Below are 8,596 nucleotides of genomic sequence, written 5' to 3'. Positions count from 1 at the left end.
AAATCAATTTTTTTGATTCAACGCGATTCTCGATTCAAAACGATTCTCTATTCATTCAATACATAGGATTTCAGCAGTATCTACCCCAGTCTGCTGACATGCAAGCAGAGTAGTACATTTTTGTAAAAAGCTTTTATAATTGTAAAGGACAATATTTTATCAACTGATTGCAATAAAGTACATTTGTTTTAACTATTAAATGAACCAAAAATATGACTTATTTTATCTTTGTGAAAATATTGGACACAGTGTGTTGTCAAGCTTATGAGATGCGATACAAGTGTACAGGGGCACCGAAAAGGGGGGGTAAAGGAGACGGATTCTAGGGGCCCATGATGGAGGGGGGCACAGAGAGGCCCCTAATGATGATGAAATTATAATACAGAAAAAATAATGACACTGTGTTGGGGGCCCTGTAAAGATTCTTTTCATAGGGCCCAAAATCCCTAGCGGCGCCCCTGCAAGTGTAAGCCACTGCACTCTTAGAAATAAGGGTTCCAAAAGGGTTCTTCTACAAGGGCTGCGGTTCTAACTGGAACCATTTGCTTCTGAAAAACCCTTTCCCGAAGAAAGGGTTTTTCAAGGGTTCTTAGTAACGCTAATGGTTCCAGTAAGAACCATTTTGATCCAGAGAACCCTTTAAAACCCCTTTTCTGAATAATTGGTTTTAAAAGGGTTCTCACTAACATTAAGGGTTCCAGTAAGAACTATTTTGATCCAGAGAACCGTTTTTGGAAGAAAGAGTTCTTCAGGGATTGTTGAAAGCATGGGTAAGATCCTGTGTCACCAGGGACATACTTCCTGATAACATTTGCCAATAATGGTGCAAAATACATTTCCTTGTGACTACTGATACAAATACTTTTCATATTCAATTTTTTTGTTTATTTTAAAGCAAACTCTTCTTCCCCAGATCCTGTTGATCAAACTGTAACATCATTGCCCATCTTGGGATTTGAACACCTGCCACCCAGTCTAAAGTCACTGGCAATAGTGACTGAGCTAACCAGCTGGCTGCCTTCAGTCATCAGGTCCACCACACTAGTCTATTACCTTACACCTTCTGATCAGACATACAAATAATGGCAATGTTCTGTTACCAATTTATTTCCACAACCATTAATTATAAGAAAGCAAGATCTTCATCAGCAAATCTTGTTGACTCAGGCAAAGATTAGCTGTGACTGGGAGGACCATTTTTGAAATCGGCCTTGACAACTGCTGTCTGGCTGGTGATTCCATTTGAGAAATAGCTCAGTGATTTAGGAGCTGGTTCTTGGTGCCAAAGAACCTGGGTTCAAGCCCTAACAAAGGTGGTGATGACAGCTCATGAAAATGCCAGATGGTCTTTGTGAAGCAAACATATACATTTTAGAGTCATGATAGATTAAACATCAGTTATTAACTTATGGAGCAAATCGAATCAATTAAAAAATCAAATTACCAATATCTCCATTCTGTCTAGATGCAATATGTGTATTTTCAGATTTGTGTCTTGATAACTGATATATTTACAGTGGTTTCAAATCTGCATGCACAACAGTGAATGGCTTAATCAATTTGTGAAGCCACTGTTGAATTGTCACTTGCCAATTAGCTCAGCATGATAGACCACAGTCTTTGGTTCTATTGTTGTGGATTTTAGCCTCAACTGGTGCAAAAGGAACATTATAATGTCAACTGTCTTGCCTTCCTGTTCTCCTGTTTGTTGCTCAGAATTGCCTTAATTTGCCAATTTGCCAATTTGCGCAGCAGTTATTATTGTGTTTATTTAGTTTAGTTACACTACTCCCTTCTTCAGGAGGAAATGACACACAGCAAAGAACTAGCAAGGTGGTCCCTGCAGCAAGGATATAACTCCTCTTTCTGGGGCATCTAAGTGAGCTATACGACTCACTGGACAACGGCTTTTGAAAGTTTGTTACAAGTCATGTGATCTAGGGATACAGTTTGAAGTTGTGAGTTCAAGGCCTGGTTGATGCAGAGTGACCATGTTAATGCATACTGAGGTGATGTGTGGATTAGTGACAGACAATTTAAAAAATATTAAACACTTATTTTACAGACAATTTTACTCATGTATTTGTCTCCTCCTCATACTTTTCCATGATCGGCCTCATCCCATGGCTGCTGTACCCTGCTGACTGGCTTAGTCCAGTTGTGAAGCTGCACATAAGTTAATTGATAGACAACGGTGATGTCAGAGGCCAAACCTTAACTGATGCAAAAATCACACTGTAATGCTGACTTTTGGGCTACTACATCAGGGTTTGTTGATGCTGGGAATTGAACCCTGATCTCCCACGGGAAAGGGCAAGGTTTGGTGTGTTGGGCCAGGGAGCTGGCATGATGGTGGCTGTCATGTGTGAGTTAAGAGCTGGTTGCCCCATGGATTGCACCACATGGTCTGGTCTTCCCTGCCTTCAAACCAGGTGTGCCATACCAATAGTGATTACTGTGAACAGAACAGAACAAAGAAGAACAGGAGAGAGAACAGAAGAAACTTCCGAGAATCAAGGTGAGCTAAATATAATATCTTATTTCAGCATGCTTGACCCTAGCTGAGGACTTTTATGGTAAAAGGTGGACTAAGCATTTGTTTCTTGTTATGTTTTGTTCGTTTGCTTATTTGTTTGTTTTCTTGTAGAAAACAAACAAACAAATTGTATTGTGGTCAAACAATACAATACCTGACAAAGCTCTGCTGAGAGCTGCCAAAACAAAATAGGTTACAATATATCTGTACAATTAATCTGAAATCATCCTAAAAAGGTTATCGTAGTTGTTATTTTAATGAAATAATATAGTATAAATTGTCAATGTTAGAAGGAGCTTTAACGTTGTCGGTAGCGGCGTTGCGGTCGCCATCTAGCTCGTCTTTGGAGGGATGGGTGGGCTGGTGAGCACCATGGATCTAATACATCCATGTTGAGCACACACTAATGTGCGGGTAGGAGGAGCAGGGAGACTGGGCTTAAGCTTGGTCTCCAACATAGTGGTAGCAGAAAGATAACACAAGACGAAGGTTACAGAGAGGATGATTCTTCCATATTATATAACTTTTTTAAAAACATGTACACCTCATCTTAATGGTTACCTCTTACTATATTGCTTGTCATTTTTCTTGAATGCATATAGGCTCAGGAGAGTGAAGAATGTAGAGAGGATGAAAGGAGCATTGAAGCTCATATCAATGAAATGTCTACAGAGATGCTTAAGGTACACCCAGATCTGAACTCTTTAAAGGAGAGAATGAGACGAACCTATGCATACCGAAAGACTTTCATGGCAACTGTCAAGGCAGAGGAAATCATCAAAAGGTTTCCCGCACTGAAGCTTCCTAAAATAGTTGGTATCTTCAAGCATTGAATTGACCATATTTAATTGTATGTGTATTATTTCATTCATGATCATCAAGTATTTTGAGATGACACTTTTTATCCCTCCTTACAGCTTCTGTGGGAGATGAAGGAGCAATTCCTTGTAGAAGCTGATCGCAGAATGGTCACAGAGCTGGATCGAATGGCAATGAAGATGGTTCAAAGAGCATCTATGTGTGACCTAAAGGACTGCTGCCAGAGGGCAATCAATGCCTGCCTGGATGATTCAGTAAGACGAGGTATCTAGGCCTATATGTGTATCTATAGGAGCCACAATCTGTATTTCTGAAAACAAAAAATATTACAGAATAATTGTATTTCCTCAGGACTCATTAGGGATGCAGCAATTCTACTGCTGCCTTCCATTTTCAGAGAGGACTCATCCTTTCTATACACTCTACTGGAGGTAAATACCAGAGGTGTGGACTCGAGTCACATGACTTGGACTCGAGTCAGACTCGAGTCATGAATTTGATGACTTTAGACTCGACTTGACAAAATGTAAAAAGGCTTGCAACTCGACTTAGACTTTAACATCAATGACTTGTGACTTCACTTGGACTTGAGCCTTTTGAATTGACATGACTTGACATGACTTGCTACTTTCCCCAAAACCCAAAGATGAAAAAGTTATTCGGGAGCGCTCCGTATTTTTCATTGTGTACTTGTCTATCAGCGTTGCGTGTGTCAGCTGGTGTGGTCTCAGTACAACAGCCAATCAAATTAGATCTACTTTGTTTTCATCACACAGCATTCATCCAATCAAATTGCAGGACAACCAATGAAGAAGACATGTCCAAACCACACGCCAGTGAACAAAAAATGATACCTAAAATAATTTCGTTTGGGTATAAAAATTACGAGGTGGTCAACACAAAACGGTTTGCAATATGCAACACATGCGGTTCGAAAATTACTGATGGAGAGGAAACAACTTCCAACTTCGTCCGGCATTTGAAGTTACACAAAGAACGGTAAGTTTTGAATGTAAGATAACGTTTATTGGCTAAGTAACGTGACTTTTATTTGCTGTGTAGTTAAATCAGTGAGGCTGTAAACTCACTGCTAATGTTATAACGTTATTGCAAACACGGGAATCTGTTGCAGTTCACTACCTTATTCATACTTTTTGTTCAGTGATTTTTTAAGCAGGGTTACGTTAGTCAATATATCACACGTAACGTTAGACGGCGGTCAGCAGCACCGCGTATTTTAGCCACCTAAAAAAAAGACAAAAATAGTAAAATAAAGGTCAGTTAAAATGTATACTATATTATGAATATGTGTACCGTTTTAGCTAGCTTTCTGACATACTGTTGGTTGTTTACCTCAGTGGTCCCCAACCACCGGGCCGCGGCCCGGTACTGGTCCGTGGATCGATTGGTATCGGGCCGCACAAGAATTTTTTTTTAATTTTATTTTATTTATTTTTTTTATTAAATCAACATAAAAAACACAAGATACACTTACAAGTAGTGCACCAACCCAAAAAAACTCTCTCCCCCTTTTGTTCTGGGCATTGAACATGAAGACTCTTCCTTCACTGTTCCGAGTGGCCATGAGAGTCTTGGCAGTGCCTGCCTCCAGTGCTCCAGTGGAGCGAGTTTTCAGCCATGGTGGCATCATACTACGCCCCCATCGTGCACAAATGACTGACAGACTCTTGGCTAATTTGGTCTTTTGCAAATGCAATGCAGCATAGGGCCCTGACATATAAAAAGTACAACTTTTTTGTTATGTTCACGTATATGTCATGTTTTTTCAATGTTAACACTTTTGTACAAATAAGTACATTTGCACTTTATTTTTCAATGTGTTTGTTCTGTAAAGGAATGAGTTAATGTTTAAAATGACTGGTTAATAGTGCTATTATAAAGTGCAATGTCAGCACAATTTTATTTCCTGCAATTTAAAATGCACTTGTTTTAATAAATAAATACAGCATTTGAAAAGCATACACAATCTGTGTTAATATATTAGTCTGTGGTTAAAAGGACTTGAAAGGACTCGAAACTCAAAATGCAGGACTTAGGACTTGACTTGAGACTTTCCAGTCTTGACTTTGGACTTGACTCGGGGCTTGCCTGTCTTGACTCGGGACTTGACTCGGACTTGAGGGCAAAGACTTGAGACTTACTTGTGACTTGCAAAACAATGACTTGGTCCCACCTCTGGTAAATACTGCATTTAAGGTCAAGATTTAGGAATTGGCATTATCCATATTATGGCAACATTGAGTCATTTTGCTGTTTTCACAGCAGGTTTTATTTACTGACATGTATCTGTTTTTATTGCATAGGAGCCAAGCGTGCCTACTCCAGCAATCATGCTCCATAACACACATGAGGGGAACCCTTTGCAGGCACAAAGGATAACCCTATACCTGGATGGTATACAGGTTTTGACTGAGGACAGCAGCATGGACATATCATATGCTATGAGTGCATTAATGTCACTCTATATTGTTTTTGCTGTCCAGTAACCAAAGGAACTGAGAAAAACTCTTATTTTCATTGAAAGATTTGTGTTGGGGATCAAGGACCACAGTGTTGTACCCATTTCAGTGAAGAGACTATACAACTGTGTCGGAAGTGGGGAGTAGTGAGTACCGTAGATGTGTTGCAGCATGGGATTTCATGCTTTATGTTCTTGTTTATGGTCAAATTCCTGCTGCTGCCCTTTGTTTGTACATATTGATAAAAAAAAATATCCCTTATTTAATACATATTTTGGACCAATACATTTTGTTTGATTTTGGCATAGTGACGTCTCTAGATTTCCATTATTGTTACAATACGTAACATTTTGAGTACTTATTACATAACACTGAAAAGTATTTCAACATTATTTAAATCAATGTGAAAACTTTGTGGGATTCCCTCACTTTCTCACGATTCTGTTCCACTGTCACAATTAGTACATACAGGATGTACACTGATTCTTTTCATTGGACCATGCATTATTTTATTGTTTGTAGATAGCTTACAATAAGGCGCAGTAAATGCAGTAAGTGCACCTTGGATTGATTGAACTAAAACTATTTTGTGTAGGTGAATTTGTGTAAATAAATCTCCAGCAATGGTGACATGGCAGAAAGAGACTGAGGACAGCATGATGTGTTTGGCCTGTCATGTTGCTGATTCCACTGGACCTATGCTGACTTTTGCCCTGTTCTCCCCTGGGACCTACACAGCCTCTCCTGTTTTGTTGGACTATCTTTAAATAAATGTTTTTCTCATTAAAATGTTTTGAATGTTTGTTCAATGTCAACATGATAAATGACCACAATATAATATGAACTAAACTGATCTGTAGAATACAATATGGTTCTTTATAGAACCCTCAGAAGACAAGACGGTTATCGGTGAAAACCTTTGAAAAGGGATGTTTTTAGAACCCCCTGTGTCAGGTCTAGATGAAACCCTTGAAACATGAAAGAGTTCTTAGTGGAACTCCCTGTGTGGGTTCTAGATGAAACCCTTGAAACATGAAAGGGTTCTTAGTGGAACTCCCTGTGTGGGTTCTAGATGAAACCCTTGAAATACGAAAGGGTTCTTAGTGGAACTCCCTGTGTGGGTTCTATATGAAACCCTTGAAACATGAAAGGGTTCTTAGTGGAACTCCCTGCGTGGGTTCTTTGTAGAACCTCTCATGGGGGGTTCTGGGTGGAACCTTACACACACAGTTCTAGGTATAACCCTTCATGTTGGGTTCTAGGTAGAACCCTCCAAAAGGGTTCCAGGTGGAACCTTTATAAAAAGGTTCTACCTGGAGCCAAAAAGGGTTCTCCTATGAGGACGAGCCAAAGAACCTTATATGGTTCTACTTAGCACTTTTATTTCTAAGAGTGTGTGACACTATTGTTCTTTTTTTTATATATATATAAATGTCTAATGATAATGTCAATGAGGGATTTTTAATCACTGCTATGTTGAAATTGTAACTAATATTGGCACTGTTGTTGATAATATTCATTTTTTTTCACTACTTTTGGTTTGTTCTGTGTCGTGTTTGTGTCTCCTCTCAATTGCTCTGTTTATTGCAGTTCTGGGTGTTGCTGGGTTGGGTTTGGTTTTGGAATTGGATTGCACTGTTATGGTATTGCTGTGTATTGTTTTGTTGGATTGATTAATTTAAAAAAAAAATAATAATAATGAAAAAAAAAATGAAAAGAAAAGAAAAGAAAAAAATTGTTTTTTTTTTAAATTAAAATCGATTCGGAATCGCACAACGTGAGAATCGCAATTCGAATTCGAATCGATTTTTTCCCACACCACACACCACAAAAAAACACGGCAACAAATGATATTTCAAGTATATAAACCGTATTTGACTTTAAATCAGATAAATATGAAAATAATTAACAAGTACTATTTTTAATGCACTTATTTTAGCTCTTTTTTATCTGCCACATGTTGGAAGGCCTGTCGGTGAAAACAATTGATTGATTGATTGACACATTTATTAGCAGACTGTGAGGGAAGAAAATACATTACATGAATCGGTACAGTTTACACAGTACAGTTCATCTGGGCCATCTACCAACTGGTCTTAGAGTGACGTAGTACTTTAGCGTGCATGTGTGTACATGTAGTATTTACAGGTCCTTAAGCTTTTGTCTGTCAAGAATGAGTGAATGTTGACCATACAGCTGAGTGCTGACCCTCACTTCACCCTGTCCTGGCATCTTGACAAGAACTGTGACTTCATTTTCACCAGAAACTACCTTTACAGGGGAATGTAAGTGCATGGAGATCTGGCCTGCTCCCCACATACCATACATAGTTCAATGAGGCCTCTCTCCTCTGACTTAGACTGGGATGTATTTTGTATGTCAGCATACGTGTATGCTAAAGCAGTTTATGCTCATAAATGATTATGTAACCACAAAGACGGACCACTATTTATAAGAACTGGCTGTTGGCTTGCCTTACACAGTCCTACAGAACATGTGATTTTCTATTGCAGCAGATACTATAATTGAAAATACAAACAACCGAACATCTGACTGTAGAACATTTTGTCATCTAGTTACCAACGATTTTAGCAGCTTTGTTTAATTATCATCCATTTAACAGATGTGCATAAAAATGTGAGTTTTGTGGAAGAAACGTAAGAAATATGAAGGAAGAAAATAAGCTTGATCTCCTCTGCAAAATGTTTTTGTGTTTAATCTCTCAAATCTCCTGTTTCCATTTTGAAGTTTACCCAAAGAT

Source organism: Nerophis lumbriciformis, linkage group LG01 (assembly GCF_033978685.3).
Source record: "Nerophis lumbriciformis linkage group LG01, RoL_Nlum_v2.1, whole genome shotgun sequence".
Classification (NCBI taxonomy): domain Eukaryota; kingdom Metazoa; phylum Chordata; class Actinopteri; order Syngnathiformes; family Syngnathidae; genus Nerophis; species Nerophis lumbriciformis.
This window is presented reverse-complemented; position numbering follows the sequence as displayed.